General features: G+C 43.3%; 1 pseudogene across 1 annotated transcript; it reads right to left on the bottom strand.

Annotated features, from left to right (window-relative positions):
- Positions 1 to 71: 71 nt before the first annotated feature.
- On the bottom strand, positions 72 to 19,211 carry LOC310837132 (myotubularin-related protein 12-like; annotated as a pseudogene). The gene is made up of 4 exons: positions 19,161 to 19,211; positions 18,266 to 18,393; positions 17,314 to 17,374; positions 72 to 611 (listed from the first exon to the last, which is right to left on the bottom strand). The product of its transcript is annotated as a myotubularin-related protein 12-like (transcript).
- Positions 19,212 to 24,550: the final 5,339 nt, after the last annotated feature.

Raw genomic sequence — 24,550 nt, 5'->3', positions numbered from 1 at the left:
AAGTCCCATTAGCTAAAGTGGTACCTCAGGTTAAGAACAGTTTCAGGTTAAGAACGGACCTCCAAAACGTATTAAGTTCTTAACCCGAGGTACCACTGTAATGAAAACCATTTCACATCAGTATCCCAGAAGTCTACTGTTATCTATTAGAATCAGCTTTTTAAATCTGGTGTATGCAATTTGGATCTCTTACAGAGATGGAAGACTACTTGACAGGACATCAACTTTCATGGCTTCATAAGGAGGGTTATCAAGTGTCTTATACATTCCCTCTAAGAAGATTTTCTGTGTTTGTAGAGCGTTGTCATCTTGTTCTTTGGGCAGAGTAGACATCTTGAGGAGAGCAGCAGCATTGTGGCAAGACCAACACCAAATTGGAATTCCTCTTCGGTTCTCTTCAGAGACAGACATGGGAACAATGAAGTATGCTGGCAATTTTTAGAAACATTGTAGTCTTCATTGACACTCACTGCTTTGAATTTCAGGTTTCCTTTGGTCCGTTCCAGTTCCTGATGCCAGTCTTTAATAGAATCAAACATCACCGTTTGATTTCCCCCCAATGGATTATTTGGTACAGCTGTTTCATAAGAGAACAGAAATAAGTGTTTAAACTATTTGGGGATCACTTTCCATCACAGGCTCTGGTGGTCTTCGCACTGCGCAGAGGCGGTAAACGCCAGCAAGTTGTCTATGCAGGCCATGTTGCGCTTCTTTGCAACAAGAGGTAACCAACACATCCCTTCTGCCCTCAAGGTTTTTAATGCCAAAGTTAGAGCTCAACTGCTCTACGGAATTTCAGTCTGGATGTCAGGGTTTACCCAGTCAGTGGAATGAGTGCAGGCAGCCTTTCTATTTAAGATTTTCGCTGTCCCACACTGTGTACCTTACGCAGCCCTGTGTCTACAGGGAGGCCAACATAAGCTAGAGATAATTGCTTGGACGAGTTTTCTTTTATGCTGGTTAAACATTTGTTTTTCAGCAGACAAAGATACTTTACTTAGCGAAGTTCTGTCAGACTCCTTCCCTTCCCCGGGCCTACAACTGTTTTGCACAAAAATAAGGCAACTTGGGCTTTCAGAGGATCTCCTGGGTGCTGTGGCTTTTCCAATCGCCAAGGCCATGTTAAAAACTAGGCTGTGGGACATAGATTGCCAGGAACTATTCTCAGCTGTGGAAAAAACATGTTCCCCTCTTTATTTTTGACTCTCTTCGGCGCAGGAATTTAACCTTAATTATTTACAATTTGTGTTTAACCCGCAAGAAAGAAGGGCTTTTTCACTGGCTAGGTTCAATTCTAATCCTTCTAACCTCCTTTGGGGTAGGTTTGCGGGTATGGCAGAAAGAGATAGGATCTGTCCATGTGATGCCCACCTGGTAGAAACTCTAGCTCACATGGCTCTTAAATGTAAAATGTATGATGATCTCCGCAAACAATTCTTAGACCATCTATGTATTCCAACACGGAAACCAGAGACAGAGATTATACACTTCTTATTACAGGGGAGAGACCAGAAGCTCACCAAGATAGTAGCTAAGTTCCTCTATTTGATTTTTTGCTGCTGAAGTACGCTGCAGGACGCTGCCCTTGCTGGAGACTCACAGAAGTGAAATAGATTGCTTGCCTCTTCTTCTCTTTGGCAAATGACTGTATTGTTGAAATGGTGATGAGATCGCACTGGCCTATTTATTCTGAATGTTTGTAAGTGATACCAATAAAGGTTTGATGATGATGATATTTATTTTTCATTATAAAGCTTGGTTTTCCTAAGGCCACACACAATTGTTTTATTCTCTTTTTTCCTACTGTTTCTCTTCCAAATATGATGTTTTTTGGTCCTAATTAGATGTTTTATTCAACTTTCTCTACTTCTTTATTTTCTTACTGTAAATCATTCTTTAAACACTTATCTAGGCTTGGCTACACATTAAGTGTCAAATAATATTAGCTTCATATTCCTGCATTGCTGTGGGTTGGACCAGATGACCAAAGGGGTTCTTTCCAATTCTGTGATTCTGAGATATCAGATCTCCCCCCAAAGTCTAGGGAGTGTTTGCATAATAATCTGATAAACTCTGTGCACCAGAACAGATGGCATTTTGGAGAAGGAACAAAAGCAACTTCAGCAACCCCAAACCCATCTTCGGGGAGTTCGCCATCTCCCCCCACCCCAACACCAGCAGTTAGAAGGACAGGAACCAATTGTCAGTTGCTGTTTATTATCATCCCACATTGCAATTTATCAGCACCTGCAGTGCAGTGTGTTTGGCCCCCTGGGTGGGCATGATCAGGGGCTGCTGAATCATCTCTCAATCAGTGTGCTGCTGAGTTTAAGTTCTGCATTACCACCCTGCTGCATGGTTTGTTCCCTCCCTAGTTCTTTGCTATACGTCCTCTGTATCACCTCCTTGCCATGCTGCTTTTCACGGGTGAAAAGGATGGGATTCCTTTGAGATGCAGAGGTTTTTTTTCATGGATTAGGATTATGGATTATTTAATTGTATTACTGTTATTTAAATTTCTGAATGTTTCAATTGTTTTCATTGATAGTTTTATTGTTTTATTCTTCTTGTAAACCGCCTTGAGGTTTGTTTGTTTTTTGTTATGACCAAGCAGCATATACATTATATGAAATAAACAAATGCTGTTTGACATTTTATTATGTTTTTCTATGTGCTCAGAGGCACCCAGAATGGCCAGATGGGCAGGGTATAAATAATAAAATTATTATTAAAACTAATTATTAAAAAGGAATAACTGGTGGCATCCATATTTGTGGTGACTTTTAATGTCATCAAAAAACCTTGCGTCAGTGTCCTTATTGAATCCTAGTTGCAAGTCATTGTCCGGAGCCACTATCACAAGGGAAAGGTCTTTGCCAAGTTCCTCTGGCCCAGGTCTGCCAGCAGCTGTCTGTGGATGATGGCCCTGGTGAGGCCCAGGATATAACCACTTGTTGTGCTGCACTCAGAGCACAGCATCCCCAGTACAGAGTTTGTGCAACCCCTGGAATCTTTCACAGCTTAATGCAATTGTTGATCCAAAGTAAATAATCAGACCAAGGTGCTGACTGATCTGTAAGCTTTTTGGAACATGATAAAGGGGAGACCTATCAAGACACTGATGGGGTCTGTCATCAACTTTCCTCCACAGTTTTCTCCATCTGTACATGAATAATCTTTCATTTGTAGCAAAAAAGAAGAAGAAGAAGTTGTTATTGGCAGTTATTGGAAAACTGCAACACTACAGAGAATTATGGAATGGCTGTTTGAAACATTTTTTTAAGATGGCCAGATAATCAGAATGGATGCTGTGTAGAAATGAGTAAGTAAAAATGATTGATATTCTTCAGAAATGGATTGTACTTTTGTATTTTAGCATGCTTAGTGAAATCACATAATCTATCCCACTGTCAAATGGCTCTTAACACCAGGAAGCCCTTCCTAATGTTTAGTTGGAATCTCCTTCTTGTCATTTGAACCTGAAGATTTGGAGCAGCAGAAAACAAGCTTGCTCCATCTTCCATGTGACAGCCCTTTATGTCCTTGATGGCTACCGTGTCTCCTCTCAGTCTTCTGTTTTCCAGGCCAAACATCCCCAACTCCCTCAACTGTTCTTCATAAGGCTTTGTTTTCAGACCCTTGGTCATTCTGCCTGCCCTTCTCCACATACATTCCAGCTTGTCAACATCCTCCTTAAACTGTGATGTCCTAAACTGGACACTGCACTCCAGGCTATGAGGGGTGTGTGTGGGTGTGTGTGTGTGTGTGTGTGTGTGTGAGAGAGAGAGAGAGAGAGAGAGAGAGTTGGTACACACACTCCTCTATTTGACATCTATACCCTCCCCCAAAAAAACACCTACAAATGAACTTTCTTTTTTTAAAAATAATAATAATATTTATTAACAATTTAAAGATTACAAAAAAGAAAAAAAATTAAACAAGACAATACAATACATTACAAAAACAAAAACACTACATAAACATTGAATTAACAAAACAAAACAATTAAAAACACATCCAATAATTTCAAAATCTTATCTTTCATTCACTTGTTTCAGCGACCTCCTCACACCTCCCTTTTTGTGTTCCACTTCAGTTAACTGTTTCAGCAATTCCTTTCCATCTTCCTCTGTTTTCTGTCCTGTAATTTATCTTAAGATATTCTAACCTTATTTTTCTCTTTAATGCATTAACAATCTATTTGTACTTAATTCCTTATAACATTTCTGCTAAAGCCATATAACTTCATTCCAACATTTTTCTAACATTCATTAATTTGACAGTATTTCTGTAAATAATCTTTAATTTTTTTCCAGTCTTCTTCCACCAACTCTTCTCCCTGGTCTCGGATTCTGCCAGTCATTTCCGCCAGTTCCATATAGTCCATCAACTTCATCTGCCGTTCTTCCTGGGTGGGTAAATCTTGTGTCTTCCAATACTTCGCAATGAGTATTCTTGCTGCTGTTGTCACATACATAAAAAAGTTCTGTCCTTCTTTGGCACCAATTGGCTGACCATGCCCAGGAGAAAGGCCTCTGGTTTCTTCAGGAAAGTATATTTGAATACCTTTTTCATTTCATTATAAATCATCTCCCAGAATGTCTTAATCCTTGGGCATGTCCACCAAAGGTGAAAGAATGTACCTTCAGTCTCATTACATTTCCAACATTTATTGTCAGGTAAATTATAAATTTTTGCAAGCTTGACTGGTGTCGTGTACCACCTGTAAATCATTTTCATTAAATTCTCTCTTAAGGCATTACATGCCGTAAATTTCATACCTGTGGTCCATAACTGTTCCCAGTCAGCCATCATAATGTTATGTCCAACATCCTGTGCCCATTTAATCATAGCAGATTTCACCGTTTCATCCTGAGTGTTCCATTTCAACAGCAAGTTATACATTCTTGACAAGTTCTTAATTTTGGGATCTAACAATTCTGTTTCCAATTTTGATTTTTCCACCTGGAAGCCAACTTTTTTGTCCAAGTTATATGCCTCCATTATTTGATAGTAATGGAGCCAATCTCGCACTCTATTTTTTAATTTTTCAAAACTCTGCAGTTTTAGTTACAGATAGGTAGCCGTGTTGGTCTGCCATAGTCAAAACAAAAAAAATCCTTCCAGTAGCACCTTAAAGACCAACTAAGTTAGTTCTTGGTATGAGCTTTCGTGTGCATGCACACTTCTTCAGATACACTGAAACAGAAGTTACCAGACCCTTCTATATAGTGAGAAGGTGGGGAGGGGTATTACACAGAAGGGTGGTAGGAATGGGTGATTGGCAGATAGCTGTGATGAGCCTGTTTACGACTCTTAACGACTGCAATAGGTCTTACAGGAAAAAGCAAGGGGTGAGAAGGTGAAAGTTTTATTTTATTTATCTGCAGTTTTATTCTGTCTCCATCTTGTTCCAGAATTTCCCAATATTTCGGCCACTTGGCCTCCATATTGAGTTTTTTCTGTGCCTTCGCTTCCATTGGTGACAACCATCTGCAAATGAACTTTCTTAACACAGCAAACTCCAGCAGCCCATCCTGGAATTCTGTTGAGCTAAAACACCCAAATTCAAAAAATCTAAACTGGGATCACATTCTAATCCCACAGTAGGGAAACTCATTTGGGAAAACTCTCAATCTCAATAAAGTCCCAGGTGAGTTTGCAATCTGAATACAGTAAAGTTAAGGATAGGGAAGAGAAGGGAAGGGAAGGGAAGCTTCTTACCATTTCTTTCCAACAGCCATCCCAGTAGTTGATTCTGGAGATGAAAGCATTGGAACAGAAGCACCTGTCTCTTGGGAAAATTACCATATAATGTATGAGGGAAGAAGCTGCCAAGACATCCAAGTGCCCTCACTTGAGAGGTGGTTTTTTTTTTTTTTTAAGAAATGATTCAATAGAAGGCCATTTCTGGACATTCTTGATTCTGTCTGCTTAGCCTAGGTGCCAACTAGACAAAATGCTATTGTGAAATTTAAACAAAATTCCTTCTTCCTTTCCTTCCTCCTTCTTTTGGCACATAGTTGAACTATGGAACTTGCTCATACTGGAGGCAGTGATGGTCACAACCATCACTTTAGAAGAGGTTCAGACAAATTCCTACAGGGGGAGAAGGCCATCAATGGCTACTAGCCATAATGGCGAGTAATGCTTCTGAATGCCAGGTGCTGGAAACTACAGGAGGAGAGAATGTGCTCTTGTGCTTGATTCTTGCTTTTGAGCTTCCCTTGGGGGCATCTCGTTGACAACTGTGGGAGCAGGATGCTGGTTGAGATGGACTATTGGCCTGATCCAGCAAGCTGTTCTTATGTTCTCATCTGTTTGCCTCATTACTGCCTTTCAGAAAGTATTTGAAAGCTGGACTAGATGGCCATTGGCCCCATCCATCAGGTTCTTATTACGCTCTTTGTTGCACATAATTTATTCTGCTTCTGCTTCTGCTAGCACAGAAAGGGTCAAATGCCCCAGCCATGAAATTGCATACTTATTCTGCTGTTTCAATGTTTTATGGGTTATTTATATGGAATGCTCTTAGGTGATGCCTTGGGACCCTTCAGTGATAGACGAGCTTATAAATTTATATCAGCCAGTCTGCTCCCAAGCATTGACATAAGTTCCCTCCCAAGTATTGGGAATTGTGCCAAGAATCCTCCACATGGCATGCTTTCTTGATTAACTTCGATCCTTCAGGTCTAGAAATCTGCCTTTAAGCTTTGAAACTTACTGAATTCTGCACACCTGATGCCAGAACTTGTGTCACTGAGAATAGAAATAGACTTGCAGAATATGTCTCTGTGTTCTGCTTTTCCCAGTGTCTAGTCTTTCAGCAGTGAAGTGGGAATTATTATTGTTCATCTCTAATGGCTGTCATAGGCAGAATTAGATAATAGCACAAAACCTTGCATGATTTGTGTTAATTGCTGTTCCGGCCATTTCATAGCTGCTTTTATTAGAGTAGATTGTGGATTTTCCCCGCTTCTGGTGGTTTAGCAAAGGTTCTGATTCTCAGGTCATTTTTACTTCAGGAGCAACATCTGTTCAGCAGAGAGAGGGCTCATCAACACTTTTGCTGGACCCATATTTTGATTGTAATGTGTCCCAATTAATTCCACCTGGGTCCAAGGGCTTGTGAAAATCTGATCTTACCACTCAATTAGGTCTTGTCAGATGTGCTGTGCAGAAAATCTGAAGGGGTATTTTGCTTAACCAAGGTTCAATTTAAGGGGTTTTCTGAATGCTATATGGAAAAGCACATGAATCTGACCTTTGGAGAGTTTGTAAAACAACAATTTTTAACTTATGAAACGTGGTCATTTTTTATGTTAGGGGAAGTTGGATTCCTTTGAAAGGAATTTGGAAGCACATGTTTTAAATGTTTAACAGACTATATTTCCATGCTTTATTTTGCTGCATTTTAAATCTCTGCTAGGATTCTCTCACCAAATAGTACTTGCCCCAAACGTAGATCTTAGCATCTAGGAATTCTCCCATTTTTTTTCCTTGCACCAACATGGGTTATGGGCCCAGGCAGGAATTTTTAAATAAGATTCTAGAGCGGAATACTTTTGTTGATTTCAGCTTTTAAAATGATTTTGTAAACCCTGGTTTTTAAAGCAGAGAAATATCCACACACACACCCTTGGTGGTTTTGCTAAGCCATGAGACTCCAGGCAAAGCCCTTTTGTTTTATTGTTATTCTGAGTTCCAGAGAGTTCCCCCTCCTTTTTTCACCCCTTTCCAAGCAGCCAGACATCCCCTACACCCCCATTGGAGATATTTGAGAACAATCTCTCTCTCAGCATTTTTCTTGCCACCATTTAAATTCTTTTTGGTATTTTTTCTTTTTACTGCCATCTTGGCTATGAGTCCTAGAAGACCTATTCCCTGCCTTGCAGGGTTTTATCCACCTGGCCTGGCACCCTGACTGGCTCTAGCTATTAAAGTTGATGCTGCTGAACAAACCCTTGGGCTGGGGTGTTTTGTTGCAGGGGATGGGAGTTGTTGCTAGGTTTTGTTTTTTGTTTTGTAACTTTGATCTTGTAATTTACGTGGAAATTATTCAGTTTGGTTGTGTATTTTTGAATGTTTTATTTATTGTTTACCGAGCCTCTTGGGCTTGCTGATCAGAAGGTTGGCAGTTCAAATCCCTGCGATGGGGTGAGCTCCCATTGCTCGGTCCCTGCTCCTGCCAACCTAGCAGTTCGAAAGCACGTCAAAGTGCAAGTAGATAAATAGGGACCGCTCTGGCGGGAAGGTAAACAGCGTTTCCGTGTGCTGCTCTGGTTCACCAGAAGTGGCTTAGTCATGCTGGCAACATGACCTGGAAGCTGTCTGCGGATAAACGCTGGCTCCCTCGGCCTGAAAGCAAGATGAGCGCCGCAACCCCAGAGTTGTCCGTGACTGGAGTTAACTGCCAGGAGTCCTTTACCTTTACCTTTTTTACTGCTATTATGGATTTTTAAAATGTTGTAAGCCACCTTGAGCATGGTTTTAACTGTGGAAACGTGGAATAAAAATAAAATTATGCATGCATGTATATCCAAAATCCCACTGCTTCTCATAGCCCCAGATTGCTAAAACTTACAGAGAGTAACTTTACTTAGTAGAAAAGATTGGAAGTGACTCTGAGAATGAGAGGGGTTATCACTTGTATTAAACAAGATAAACCTACAGATGATGCAGCATTAATAAGCAGATGGGATCAGCAGGATGATGAAGCACTGTCTATTATTATGGATTGTTATTATCAGACTCTCAGTTGGTTCACGCTAAGGGAACCATGCAAATTAAAGATTGAGTCCAAGAAGAAGTGTAACAGTCATGTGACACAGTTTCTAACTTTTATAGAGAAGTTGGAACTAGCAAAATTTTAATTGAACTAAAAGTTTGTTATTTTTTGGGGGGGGTGACCAAAAGTTTGAGAAATTTGCCACTCTCGTGGATGACAAGCTAAAGTCAACTCTACTTGATGTCATTGGTCATTTGAGAGAGGAATGTGCTGAAAGGAGAGCAGTCTCTTCACCAGGACTGATGAACCCAATGACTCAAACTATATGCCCCACTCTTCAGAGGAGAGTCAAGGCTCCATTTAAAAGAGTTATTTGGTAAGGCAGAGAGACACGGCTGAAAGTCACACCCACTGAACTTCATGGCTAAGAAGGGGATTTGAAGGCTGGTCTCTCTCAGGTCCTAGTCCAATACTCTAAACTACTCTCAGTACTTGGCTCTCTTCTTTTCAATATGATCTCTTATATCATTCTCTCTCTTTTCTCTCTCGGTGAAAACAAATGGTTAAACACGACTCTTTGTGTTCTTTACCTGTACCTCTTTTTGTGAACCAGATCTTCACTGGCATAAAAAGTGTTTTTGTTTTTGTTTTAGTTTTTTTTATTCAAAATTAAAACAAGGCATATTATCCAAAAACATATTATCCTTGTTTTTCCCCCATTTCCCCCTCCCCCACCCTCCCACACAAAACCCCATCCCCCAACCCCGACTTCCCTCAGTTCCAGTCTTTGGTTTCTCTGAGACTGCTGTTTTCTGCATGTTATCAAGTTGTACAGATCCTCAAACTATTTAGCTGATTATTATCAATAAAAAGTTTGTGAATGTTTATTCAAAACCAGCCAAGGAGTCCAGTTCGCTTTGTTGCGTCTTCAGGTACTTTGTAAAAGGTGCCCATTCATCCTTAAAGTCACAGTTATCCTTATCCCGTAGCTTATATGTCAGTTTTGCCAGTTCTGCATAGTCCATCAATTTTCCTTGCCATGATTCTTTAGTTGGGTTTTCTTCAGTCTTCCATCCTTGTGCTACCAGAACTCTCGTGGCTGTTGTCGCATACATGAAGATGTTTTTCAACTTTTTTGGCAGGTCTTTCCCTACAATCCCCAACAAAAATTCCTCGGGTTTTTTAAACAAATGTTAAAGGGAACATTTTCTTCAATTCGTTGTATATCATTTCCCCAAAATTTTTAATTACCTTACAATCCCACCACATATGATAAAATGTCCCCTCCTTTTCCTTACACTTCCAACATATATTTGAACTAGTTTTGTACATTTTCCCTAACTGCACTGGTTGTGTACCATCTGTACATCATCTTCATGTAATTCTCCTTCAATAGGGAACAATCTGTAAACAATCTGTGAGCCATTTTAAGTCAGTTTTCCATAATTTTCCCCAATCTTCCATCATAATGTTGTGACCTACATCTTGTGCCCATTTAATCATAACTGATTTTACCTCTTCATTTTTCATCTCCCATTCTAATAGTATGCTGTATGCGGCCTTCAGTAGTTTCACTTTCCCTTCAATCACTTCCGTTTGAAACCTAGATCTAGTATAACTAAATCCTTTCTTGCTGTCTTCTTTATGTGTTTCATATAGTTGTCGATAATTCAACCAACTCTGAAAGTGGTCTTTGATCTCATCATAATCTCTTAATTTCCATTTTCCACCATGTTCCTTTAATAAATCAACATATGTGAGCCATTTTCCTTTCTTTCCAAGTGGTTTGAGCAGTAATGATTCATGTGGTGAAAGCCACCACAGGGTCTTTAAAAAAGTGTTGATATTGCATGAATGGAAGTTTGCCTACAGGGACTACTGAGCTTTTTCTTCTTCTTTTTTAGAAATGCAAATAAGAAAGTTAAAAGCAATAGGAGGAGAGATGGAGAATAAGAAGCTCCACAGAAAGTATTTACTGCATCTGATATTAAAGCTGTCCTCTCAGCACCACTTGAAGAATTAGAGGACAGATACTTAACACAAAAAACCCCAACAACAACCCTAGAGCATAAGATTATAAGGGTGATTGAAGAAAAATGGAAAGAAAGTGAAAACAGACTAGGCAAATTGATAAAGGGTTGGTGGGGGAAAACTGGTGAATTAAAGGAGACAGCAAATATATATATATATATATAAAGGAAACAGAATGTTCTGAAATGGAAACATAAATCCAAACTACTGTAATGTCTTAAAAACATTAGAAAAACAATAGAAAAGTATAGCCACACGGAAGAAGAATAGAACAGCATGAGCACTGAGAAGATATAAATAATATCAAGGACAAAGTGGAAGTTTTAGATTTTGCCAGAAGGACCTGCGGTTTCAAATTGCATAGTACAGCTGAAGGGGCTGACGGAGAGGGTTTGACAGGCTGTCTGCAGTTGCTCCTCCAAGACGGTGCAGGACAGGATCAAGAGTGTGGTGCTGGAACAGAAGACGCTTTTGGAATACATCCCAGATACACTCAAAGAAATGAACTGTCTAGAGATAGTGGAACAGACTCCCATGGAAAATGGTGGACTCTCCTTCCCTGGAAGTTTTTAAGCAGAGGTCAGATGGCTGTGATTCTTGCATTGCAGGAGGTTTGGACTAGATGATCCTTGGGGAATCCTTCCAACCAATTTGATAATTCTCGCTGCAGCCAACATCCATGTCAAAAGCTCTTTAGAGCACGAGTTTCATGCTGTCCGTCCACATATTCAACAATGACAGTGGTGAGGAGGCCCGAACAGGTGATTTAATTATTTTGGAGATTTCTTGGGATACCTGGGATACCATAATCCTTAAAAGGGTTCTTTTCCTCCATAAAAAGAAGGAGCTGCCACTTCTGCAAGGGTTCCAATCCTGGCTGCCATGTTCATGTGTGTGGATTGCTCAGTTCTGGTCCTGCCCCATTTTGGCCCCACTCCCTTTTGGTGCCAAAAGTGGCACATGGATGTGCACTCGTGCATGACTCAAACGTTATTAAACATTATTATGTGGCTATGTTGCATATTTGAGAGAATGGATACAAAGTCCAGAAATAGCTCCAAAGCTAGAATTATCAGACTGTGATACATTTAGTGGGGCTGTAATCACAAAGGCCGATGAATTATCTAAAGCAACTCATGCATTAGCAACAATTTTAACATGGAATTTTTTAATATAACAATGCATTAAGTCCTATCATTTCATCCCTGATAGCTGTCTAGTACAGGGGTTGGCAAACTATGGCCCAGGGGCCAGATGCGGCCCCCTGCTCGTAAATCCGGCCCACAGAACCTGCTGCCCACTCTGTTAGTCCCTGCGCACTGTGGATGCCTCGCCATGTGGGGACTGACTTCAGTGATGCTGACATGGCTTCTGGGCGGGTGGCAATGCTGGCACGGCTTTTGATTGGCTCCAGGAAGCTCCTGCAGCCAATCCGAAGCTGTGACATTTGGATTTACGCGCAGGAGAGGTGACGGCGTGGAGCAGAGTGGAGGCAGCACTGCTGCCCCCAGCACCTGAGCGGTGCTTTCCCCATGGCGACAGTGTGCACTTTGCAAGGGCCCCTGGCTTCCCCTTGGCCTCCTCTTCCTCCAACACCTCTTCTTCCTCCTCTGCCATTGCTGCTCCTGCTGCTGCTGCTGCTTCTCCTCCTCCTCCCTGACACTGCTGTGCCGGCCATGGCCCCTTTCCGGGCAGGCGGGATATGAGGAAGAAAGAGACACTGCCAACATGCAGGTAACCGGGCTTGGGCCTCAGGTGGGGGGCTGTTTCTCAGTCTCCCCACAGCAAAGTGGAGCATGAAAAGCAGAGGCGATGATCATTGCAAGAAGATTTGTGTGGCGCTTGCATGGAGCCTGCCATTATACATGCACACCGAGACCTTGCCACAATATTGTTGGGACCGTTGCATGGTGCACACTTACCCAGGAGTTGTTGCGCTGGTGGGATATGATGTCAACTTAACTTTTACGCAGAGGGCAGGCCCACTGGAATGAATGGACCCGGGTTAGGGATGGCCACTCATGTCAATGGGTTTACTCGAGTAAAAAACAGGGGAGCCACTTCCGTGTAAATACGCATTTTTAAAAAACTAAAGTCCGGCCCCTGACAGTGTTTGAGGGACAGTGAACCAGCCCCCTGTTTAAAAAGTTTGAGGAACCCTGGTCTAGTATAATAAAGAATTTGATAATACAGAATTGCTAAGAAATATGCAATAATGGGAGCAATATGGACTGACTGAAATTAGACCATTACTGAACAAAGGTATTGTAAAAATGAATTACCATATTAAAAATGAAATGGAAAACAGACAAATTACCATTTCTGCAGTACCTTCATATGTGACATATTAATAGCCAATTGTTGAGAAAGTACTGTATGCATTTCTTAGTAATTCCCCCAAAGTTGAAATTTTAAGCACTGATAAAGTCACAAGGGGTTCCAGGAGAAATATACAAGCAATGGCCGATTTATGCATCTCCAGCTGATGCATGATTGAGCACAGTGCCAAACCTGGAAGTAACCTGAAAAAGTCACTAAAAGGGTGGAATGGGGTAGAATGAAATTCTTTATGCGGGCCCTGCTGTCGCATGTGGGGAACATAACAAGGATTGCCTGTATACCATTTTGAGTTTGGGGGTGGGTAGGCTGTATGCCTGAATCTCCTCTAATTCCTGGACTGAACACAGTTGCTGGAATAGCCAGACAAGTTCATTGGTATTGGCCCCCTAGGTATGGGTCATTCAAGTAATGAAAGAAGCAGTTCTATGCCCTGAGGGCAAATGCATGGGCCACCCTCCCTCAATTGTCTGGCAGTTAGAAAGATAAATGCCAGAGTTGAGGTGTGTGAGCTAGAATCTAGAAGTAGGCGGAAGCCAAATTTCTTCTGAGATCCAACACTATGGCCATGAGAGAAGCAAGACCTTCTTGGGGTGGTAATGCTGTGAGCCTCTCCACTGTAGGCTCAGGTTGTACATATGTGTAAATAAACCATATATCTGAAAGACACCACTGTCTCTGCTGTGCCTCATTCTGAGGAAACCAAACTCTGGCTAAGCATCTGGAACTCCTGGAATCGCAACCTTCATGGCTGTGAGTCTTGGGAGACCTTCTCCCCTTCTTCCAGGGCTCTTCCTCATGGCCTAGGAGCTGCAGCTCTGAAAGCTGAGGCAGCTAAACAGACCTTTGGGTTGGGGTATTGTTTAGCAGGTTTGGGTTTTTCAAAAAAATTATGACCTCAATTGTCTAAAATGTTTTTAACATGTATATTTCTAAATTTGGGGTTTTGGTGGGAAGTGCCTGGGAAGAGAGGAATTGGGGAGAGCAGAGACCCCCTGATCATAGTGATTAATGGTAGTGTGAAGTATGGCGTGGGAGGTGAGGCAGGCTAGGTAAGAAGCACGCGGCTCAGGCAGTTGGTGACTGTGCTGTATGCCAGCTCCTCCTTGAACCCAAGGAATTAGAGTTGTCCTATCAGTCAGCTTTCAGGTCTGCTGCGCTTGTTGCTGAATGCCAGGTTGACTCTGAGTGAGACCTCCCTCATCCATGATCTCATTGTGGAAGAAGAGGCCAATCTGATCTGTATCACTGAGGCCTGGGTGTTGGGATAACAACAACAGCAATTTATGTGGGCAACATCCACATTGAATGACAGAGCAGTGTGATTGCAACTTGCATAGGAAGCACACATATGTAAAATTGTGCATAGCCCAGTTTCCTGCTGGAAGGTGGGGGGACTTCCCTGTATCTCCGCTGCTGGAGGATGAAGAAATATGGCTCCCTAAGCTGCAAAATGAGCAGGTAAGTGGTGGAGGCAGACAGAGGAAGAATAAACCTGGTTCCCTTGGCTGCAGAAGGGAGGAAAAGGGCAGGGAGAAGCTGCAGCTCCTTTCCAGCTTTTTTATTTTGCCTGCATCTCTCACTCGCTCCACCTGCCTCTGATGCTTCTCCATTCAACTTGCGGGCTTCCTCTGTCTGCCTCCCTCCTCCCTTCTGCCTTAGTCTCTCCTGCTTGTTCTCTGGAAACTTCGCTGGAAAGCTGGTGGTGCTGCTGGAGCTGAGCACGTATAATTGAATTTGTGAAAGTAAAATACACCTAAGATGCAAACATACTGTATTGTACACATTCCCTGGCCATGGCCCCCGATCAAATCATGTTGGGACCAAATCCGAATAGAAATCAGGAAAGCCATGGATATGAACTGCCAACAGACTCTTCAGTAATATTATTTGGTTGATTTGAAGATCCAGCACTAGAGGATGATCAAAAAATGTTTAGTCACCTTCTTACAGTCACCTATCCAAGTATGCATTATGCTTGGGAAAATGCTGAACTCTCCGAAATTAGCAGACGAAGATCTTTCACAGGTGATGAAATGAATACACATGATTAGTTTTAGGGAAAGTGAGAAACAAGATGATGATAGATTCCAATGAAAAATGGAGTCATGGTTTCAAATTCTGTTTTAAGTTTATTGTTACGACATGTTGTAATTAATAAATTTTAAAAAAAGGTGCAAAGAAAATGGAACCAGTCATACTATCGGAATGAAATGATGCAAGAGGCATTTTGTAATTATCAGTCTTATATAAGATTGCCACTGAGTTTTATATCACAACAAGCATTATTTGAAAACCAACAGGCGAATTTAATATGTATTTCAAACAGTTATTCTTCCTCTTTTGTACATATTAGTAAACAGCAACAACAAAAAGAGTGTGTCTCTTGATTTCTGCAGTGCTCTTACTGTCAGAAAGTTCTTTCTAAGCTTAGTCAGGATTTCCTTTCTTGTAATATGAATCTGCCGGCTTGCCGGCTCCACTCCCTGGAGTGGCAGAAAACAAGATTGCTCTATCTTCCATGGGATGGTGAAGCACTGTCCTGTCCCACAGGAACTGGGCTCCAAAAGCACCATAGCCAATGTCATAGTTTGTCTCAGTTTTGCCCCCTTCTCATGTACAGGAACATTTTCGCTTTGTGTCGACCTAACGTTTGTAGTACTGTGGTACCTTGGGTTACATACACTTCAGGTTACATATGCTTCAGGTTACAGACTCCACTAACCCAGAAATAGTACCTTGGGTTAAGAACTTTGCTTCAGGATGAGAACAGAAATCGTGCTCCGGCGGCGCGGCGGCAGCAGGAGGCCCCATTAGCTAAAGTGGTGCTTCAGGTTAAGAACAGTTTCAGGTTAAGAATGGACCTCCAGAACGAATTAAGTACTTAACCTGAGGTACCCTGTATAGTAATGCAGCAAAAGTCCAGCTTGCTTCCATGCCCACCTGCAAGGCCACACCAGCTCCTTTCCTTATTTGTGCTCCCATAAACAAACAACCATTCACACACAAGCACAAAGAGATTTGATACATGTTTGCAAAAGCTTCAGTGTCTCCAGTAAACATTAACTTACTAGGTTGCCAAATTTGCAAGTTGGCCCCAATGCTTCTGCCTGTTAGAGTTGCCAGCTTACCAAAATCATGTTAAAAATTCAAACTGCATTTTAACTCTGACAATTCGGCAGTGTATGGTAGCTGTCCCTACCTTTCATAAATAGTATCTGTTCCTACCTTTCCTTTATGATCACCATCTGCCCAAAATGGGTTTGTTTGGGAGGGGTGATACATCAGACAGTCGTTTTATTTATTGTCTTTCTAATCTTAATGCTTATTAATCTTTCCAATCATCTATTGCAACAATGATATATGAGAGTGCTGTAACTATTGCTATTTTTTTATTTCACTGAAATTTGCAAAATAAAAATTGTATTAATCTCTCTCCCCCCCCCCCCAAATGCTCCAATTTTTTGAGGAGAGTGCTTTGAGCAGGCCTCATTGGTGGTTATTAAGCAGAGATTGAAAGTCAGCATTAGCAGTCCAAAGCTGTAGGTTCAAAGTGAGAAGCAAATAGGCACTCATAGGGGTAGTTGTGCATGCTCAATTAAAAAATACAAGAGAGGACAGGTGTGGGCTTTTCATTTTGTTTTGAGAAGATAAAGACAAGGCTTTGAGCACAACTCTTCCATCCTGTGGTTTCCAGCTTTACTGCCTCTAGAAGAGTGTAGATTTGGATTTGATATCCCGCCTTTCACTCCCCTTCAGGCGTCTCAAAGCGGCTAACATTCTCCTTTCCCTTCCTCCCCAACAAACACTCTGTGAGGTGAGTGGGGCTGAGAGACTTCAAAGAAGTGTGACTGGTCCAAGGTCACCCAGCAGCTGCATGTGGAGGAGTGGAGACACGAACCCGGTTCCCCAGATAACGAGACTACCGCTCTTAACCACTACACCACACTAGCTGTGGAGGCACAGCATAATCACCATGGATCAATCCAGGAAAAGGAGAATAACCATCTCCATATTCATTTATTGCTGCACTTTGCTACTGGCTTGCAACCCAGGGTTAACTGCCATCAGCAGTGGCTACCATCTATATTGGTTTGGTGCCAAGCCACGCAACCACTTTCCATTCCTCAGGTTTATCTCTTCCATTTGCATAAAGCTAACAACAGCTTTCCCTGTGCCAGAGCAAATAAATGTTCTTTCATGCCTTTCTTGTTCACCTGCTGCTGACATTCATAATCCAGGAGCTGCAGCCGCCTTGAAGAGCTCGCCTGAGGTTGCCTAACGTGAAGAACAAGGCGGAACCCCACCCCATTCTATGTCGATAAGAACGTCAAGTTCAGAAGCACATCAGAAAAGCCTGCTGCATCAGCATGGAGTTTGCCCGCATGGAGTTATGCTCTCAGTAGGCCCGTGGGAAGCCTGCAAGCAGGGTTTGAGCACAAGAGCCGCCTCTCCTCCTGTGGTTTCCATCAACTGGTATAGAGTGTGGTCAGGGGCAGCAGAGCAGCTAGATGCTCCTTGGCCTGGTTATTATGGGTTGCTAATGGCATTGTCAGTGGTAGCAGACGTGGGAGGCACTGGATGTAGGTAGCTGAGTGGGACATGCAACTGAACCAGAGAGACATGTGGGCAGTTGAGATGAGGAGACGATGGAGAAGAAGGGGGCCAAGGAGGAAGGAGATGCAGAGATCCAAGACCTGCATGGGCCCAAAAGCTGGTTCAGCAAGTGGCAGTGGCAGTACTTGGCCAAATCTGAGGCTGAGACTGAGCAGGTTGATGGGGCAGGGCCACTCAGGCTGCAGGACGGCAGTGAGACTGCTGCTGCCGCCACCCATGGACCAAGACCAAGCAGTAGAAACTCTTGCACCTCTTCCAGGACTGTGTGTGACAGCAGCCAGGCCCTGTGGGTCCCATTCCAGCGCCAACTTGCCCTCCACACTGAGGGGGCCCAGTGTTGTGTGACGTCATATGCACAACATGCACCATCTTGGGGGAGTGTGTGTGCAAACCAGAGACCCCTGCAGAGATCCCCATTGTACACTGCCAGCAGTGAGAAGATCACCCTCTGTGCTTCCCTTCCCCATTGTACACTGCCAACAGGAGAGTGCTGGTGCATGGGTGGCGGGGGATGGGGAGTACAGGCTGCATGTTTGGAGGTGGGAGGCCTACCTGTTTGGGGCCCCCTCAATATCGGGGGGCTTGTCCACCTGCCCACAAATATTGACGGGTCCAAAGCCCTTCCCACCCCCTATAGTTGGCATCCCTGTCCAGAATGCAGCCACTGCTGTCACCAATCTCTACAAAGAAAGTATGGATGTTCATCATTGGAATTTCGATGTAGGGATCCATATTAGGTTAATATGTCAAGGATGTGTTGGCTTGGGTTAAAAAGTGCAGAAGAACTATTCATACTTAATTAAGTATTCCTATGAGGGAAGGTGTCCCCTCGACAAAACTCCAGAACTCCCCCAGACTGGCTGTAGTATTCCCTAAGTGAGTTAATTCTGCTGTGCATATGGACTGGCATCCTCTCTGAGCTCCTCTGTGGAGATGGACTCTGAGAAGCCATAGTTCTCCATGGTATTAGTAGTGCAATGAAAAGTATAAGTATTTGCATGAGTACCCCAAACTCTCCCACTCAGCAACTGGTATCCAGAAGCATTGCTGCCTCCAACTATGTAGGCAGAGCATAGCAATTGTAGCTATCAATAGCTCTCCTCCATGAATTTGTCCAATCCTCTTTTAAAGCCATCCAGGTTGGAGGTCATCACTGCCTCCTATGAGAGTGAGTTCTACACCTTGTGCTGCGTGAAGAAGGCCTTTATTTTATCTGCCGTGAATCTTCCCACATTCAGCTCCATTGGACATTCACGACTTCTTAGCGTCATGAGAGAAGGGAGGAAAGCTTTTCTCTACCTACTTTCTCCAGGCCATGCATAATTTTATAAAATTCTGCTGTGCTGCCTCTTTGCTCTTTGGGCATTGAAATGGAGCCTTCAGCTCAAGGACCAGTGCGCCAAGAAGCTTCAGGATGCCCCAGGGAAGGCCAAAGGCGGATTCTGACCACATAGTTGCAGGTGATGGGGCTGGATCCAAACAGCTGAGAGGGCGACATGGCCAGCAGGAAGAGGCTCCAAGTGTTTCAAGATAGATGTTGGCAGGGCTGCTGATTGGGAGGGAGGAGGTGAGTCATAGTTATCCTGTGACCCATAAATCCTCTCAGTAGGCACTACTGCGGTTTGGTCAAGCATGGGTGTGCTGCAAAACAGTTTCATCATAACGACACTTGGCAAACACCCACCAAAATGGGTGGGTAGTTGTAGTTATCCTCCAACATTTCTGGAGTTATTTCAATGATTGGGACATACATGATATGTAATCCATCATGCTATCACATTCACCAGCCCTAGGCATCTCAGCACCAAGCTTGAATCTGCCAGGTTTGCAAACACCTGGGAAGAAGCTTCTTTATTTAATTCTGCCTAGCACTTTGCCAAACACAGAACATGGAGGCTCGCTTTGATGTGCACATCTTAGGTGGGGCAAATTTGCTACTGGAGATTTTCCTATTTAAGAACATAAGAACATAAGAATAAGCCTGCTGGATTAGGCCAATGACCCAGAATCCTCTACTCATAGTGACCAGATAGATGTCCCAATGGGAGATCTGCAAGCTGGATTCAAGCACAAGGACCCTCTCCAGTCCTGAATTTTCCAGTAACTGGTATTCAGAAGCATTGCAGCTTCTGACCACAGAGGTAGATAATAGCCATCCTGGCTAGTAGCCATAGGTTGTCCTCTCCTCCTCCATGAATTTGTCCAGTCATATTTTAAAGCCATCTAGGTTGGTGGCCGGTGGCCTGTGGGAAACCTGCAAGCAAGATTCAAGCAAAATATCACTCTCCTCTCCTGTGGTTTTCTTAAGGCCATGAGCAGAACCTGCTGGATCAGGTCAGTGGCCCATGTCGTCCACCATCCTGTTCTCACAATGGCCAACTAGATGCCTGTAGAAAACCAACAAGCAGGATCCAAGCACAAGAGCAACTCTCTCCTCCTACAGTTTCCAGAAACTAGTATTAGGGAATATTGCTGCCTCTCACTGCAGCGGCAAAGCATACAGTAACTTTATTCTCCATGAATTTACCCAATCCTCTTTTAAAGCCATCTAGGTTGGTGAATATCACTGCCTCTCATGGGAGTGAGTTCCCAAGTTTATTGTTGTTTAGTCATTTAGTTGTGTCTGACTCTTTTTGACCCCATGGACCAGAGCACGCCAGGCACTCCTGTCTTCCACTGCCTCCCGCTGTTTGGTCAAACTCATGCTGGTAGCTTCGAGAACACTATCCAACCATCTCGTCCTCTGCCGTCCCCTTCTCCTTGTGCCCTCCATCTTTCCCAACATCAGGGTCCTTTCCAGGGAGTCTTCTCTTCTCATGAGGTGGCCAAAGTATTGGAGCCTCAGCTTCAACATCTGTCCTTCCAGTGAGCACTCAGAGCTGATTTCCTTAAAAATGGATACGTTTGATCTTCTTGCAGTCCATGGGACTCTCAAGAGTCTCCTCCAGCACCATTATTCAAAAGCATCGATTCTTCCGCGATCAGCCTTCTTTATGGTCCAGCTCTCACTTCCATACATCACTTCTGGGAAAACCATAGCTTTAACTATACGGACCTTTGTTGGCAAGGTGATGTCTCTGCTTTTTAAGATGCTGTCTAGGTTTGTCATCGCTTTTCTCCTAAGAAGCAGGCGCCTTTTAATTTCGTGACTGCTGTCATGAAATTAAAGTTTAACTACATGCTTTATGAAGAAGGGCTGCCTCTTATCTGTTCCAAACCTTCCAACATTCAGCTTCACTGGACATCCACAATTTCTAGCCTTATGAGAGAGGGGGAAAAACTTTTCCCAATCCACTTCCTCAATGCCAGGCATCATTCTATAAGCTTCAATCAGTTGCACAAAGACACAAAACTTTAAAAATACACTTTAAAAATCAACAGTGGCAGAGATCACAGGGAAAAAATTAACTATCCCATCTGTCAATCAGGGTCCTTGTAGACACACCTGGGTGCATAGGAGCCAACTCCTAGGGGGCTGAGGTTCCTTCAGCCCCCTAAAAAATATATGAGGGGGCTGGGGGCCCCCAAGTTGATGGGCCTTGTCATTCCAATGGCGTGCACATACCTCATCATGCAGGGCAGGGCTTACCTGCTCTCAACCATTATTTTATTCAAGTTGGCACCCTGCCTGGGTGGCAAGAGGTCCCAGGTAAAGGGTCTGGATTAATTTGTTCGGCTTTTTGTTTTGCTATCAAAAGAAAACATCTAATTAACATCTGAATCAATTTTTTAAACTTTCTTTCCCATTTCAAGGTGCAAGGGTAACAGAATTAAAAACTCTATGAAGACAGATAGAACTCAAACTACTGTTCTGGTTCAATGGAACGAAGGGGTCTGGCTTTGTAGCCCTCGACAGTGAAGTTTCTTGGAAGGAAGACCACGTCATGTACAGGAACCCTACACTTTTTGTAGGGTCACAATAACCTTGCCTCTTTGGGGTACTTCAAGCCTCCCCCCTAGATCCACCACCTGCTATTTTTTCCAGTTACAGAGGCCCTCTGCCCTTGCCCATGGGGCAAACATTATAAACACTGCTCCTGTCAGGTGTTGCAAGAATGGCTGATGCAGAAGGCCAACTTGCCCCGATGCCAAGAAGACAATGTCCTTTAATTTCATACGTCTTGGAGACAAAGTGGGCATTCCTGTTTGAACTAAAGAGACGTTGTTATTTAATTACCCTCCCTGTAAACAAAGGGTTTTTAATACACTGGAGGAAATTGACTTAGCCTGAGCCATTGGCAGATTTATGGGTTTTAATGGAATGCTAGGAGGTTGCTGGCACTTGGGGAATCCTGGTTTGTTATTTCATAATCACTTATTTATGATTTCCACGCTGGGCTGTGCCCCTCTTGTGGTTCGTTCTTTCAGGTCTATTAAGTTGTTACTCCTGTGTGTGCAGTGTTTTTTTCTTCCCTGTTCTCCAAGCCATTGTGAGCCAGACTTCACCCTCACCACTCAGCTTATCCCATCATCGCCACCAGGGGTCTAGCCACGGCCCCTATTATTGTATAGACATAAGCGCACCTCCCCTGGGGTTGGGGGAATTATATAGGGCACTTGTTCTAAGCTTTATTGGAACAAGGATTGAGAACAGCTTGTGGGAAGAATTATCATCGTCATCATTATTCATGAGAGAGAAAATAAAGGACCTTTTCATGCAGCACAACATTAAAGTGGAACTCAATCTCACAGGAGGCAGCGATGGCCATCAACTTAGATGGCTTTTAAAAAGGATTGGACAAATTCATGGAGGAGAAAGCTATTGATGGCTGCTAGGGTAGCGTGAATGGTTTGGTTGCGGGGGTGCCACGCTGCAGGGGGCACCACAACAATACTGTTGAACTGAGTGCTAGAGGTGGAGGGGGGACACACACCGAATTTTAGCGTTGCACAGAGTACTGCTGAAATTTGAGAGCACCAATTATGTTCTAACTCCGCAGTTGGAGGCAGCAATGCTTCTGAATACCAGTTGTTGGAAACCAGAGGAGTGAAATGTGCTGCTCTTGTTCTTGGGTTCTGCTTGTGGGTTTCCTTTGGGAAATGTGGGCATCCACTGTGAGAAGAGGGTTCTGGATTAGATGGGGCATAGGCCTGATTTAGCAGGTTATTCATAGAATCATTTCATAGTATTGTAGTTGGAAGTGACCCTTAGGGTCATCTACTCCAAACCCCTGCAATGCACAAATTGCAGTCCAAGAATCCCCAACAAGTGGCCATGCAATCTGTGCTTTAAAATCTCCAAGGAAGGTGAAGTGTAGGTGGGATCCCACGAGGCAAGATGCAGTGATAACAGCAAGAACCTTTATTGAACTACATAACTGGGAAACAGGGGCAAAGCAACTGGTTATATACATTCCTGGAAGCCTGGGCCACTCTCACTCCCAAAATGTTTGGCTGTCTAAACTGCCAAGCTGTGAATCACGACTCAGAGTTCAAGGGCCAATGGCAGAGGCCCAAATCCTGAAATGTTCTGTGATGGACATCATGTATCGAATTAGAACACAGAAGTACAGAATTCTTAGTCCAGACACAGACCACTGAATACATAACAGAAGGAGAGTTCACCACCTTCCAAGGGAGTCCCTTCTACTGTTGAACAGCTCTTACTGTCAGGCAGTTCTTCCTGGTGTACAGTCAGAATCTTTCTTGTACCTTAAAGGCATTGGTTTGGGTCCTACCCTCCAGAGCAGGAGAAAACAAGCATGCTACATCTTCCATGTGACAGCCCTTCAGACATTTCAGGAATGCAGATGGTGCTGTGGTCCAAACCACCGAGCCATTTCGGCTTGCAAATCATAAGGTCGGCGGTTCGAATCAGCATGATGGGGTGAGTTCCCATTGCTTTGTATCTGTGTGAGTAGATAAATAGGTACCACTGCAGCAGGGAGGTAAATAGCATTTATGTGTGCTCTGACACTCGTCATGGTGTTACATGCACCAGAAGCGGTTTAGTCATGCTTGCCACATGACCCCCAAAAAGCTGTTTGTGGACAAATGCCGACTCCCTCAGCCTGAAAGTGGAGACAAATGCCACATTCCATATTCAAATTTGACAGGACTTAAACACCCAGGGGTCCTTTACCTTTTCCTTACCTTCAGATATTTGAAGATGGCTATCATATCTCCTCTCAGTCTCATTTTTTGCAGGCTCAACAATTCTCCAATCTGTTCTTATGTATGGCTGGATCAAAATGACTTGGAGACTTTAACAAATGGTTTGGGTGGTAAAGAAACACACCCACCCCTTTTGATTATTTTTCAGAACTCCTTGGGGAAAAAGAAAGTCCATATATGGGCAGAAGGTAGCCCACAGCAGACGCCAGCAAAAGGAGATCCTGCTGGATCAGGCCAATGGCCAACTAGCCCAGCATCCTGTTCTCACAAGAGTCAACCAAATGCCTGTGGGAAACTTGCAAGCAGGACCCAAGAACAAGAGCACCCTCCCCTCCTGTGGTTTCCAGCAACTGGTATTCAGAAGCATTTGCTGCCTCCAACTGTGTAGACAGGGCAAAGCCATCATGCCTAGAAGCCATGGATAGCTTTCTCCTCCCTGAACTTGTATTTTAAAGCCGCCCAGGTTAGTGACCATCACTCCTGCAGGAGGGAGTTCCACAGTTTAACTCTGCTGCATGGAGAAGTCCTTCCTTTTACCTGTCCTGAATGTTCCAACATCCAGCTTCATGGGATGTCTACAAATTCTAGTGTTTGTGAGCAGAAGAAAAAACTTTCCTCTATCCACTTTCTCCATGCCATGCATAATTTTGAAACTTTTGCCAATGGTAATGTGCCAACCAGAGTCAGACTGGTTCTGATGGAGATGAGATTTCTTCACAGTGC

The sequence above is a fragment of the Podarcis gaigeae genome (genome assembly GCF_964106915.1).
Source record: "Podarcis gaigeae genome assembly, chromosome: Z".
In the NCBI taxonomy this organism is placed as follows: domain Eukaryota; kingdom Metazoa; phylum Chordata; class Lepidosauria; order Squamata; family Lacertidae; genus Podarcis; species Podarcis gaigeae.
The sequence above is the reverse complement of the archived record's forward strand: the minus strand, read 5'-3'. Positions and strand labels throughout refer to the sequence as shown.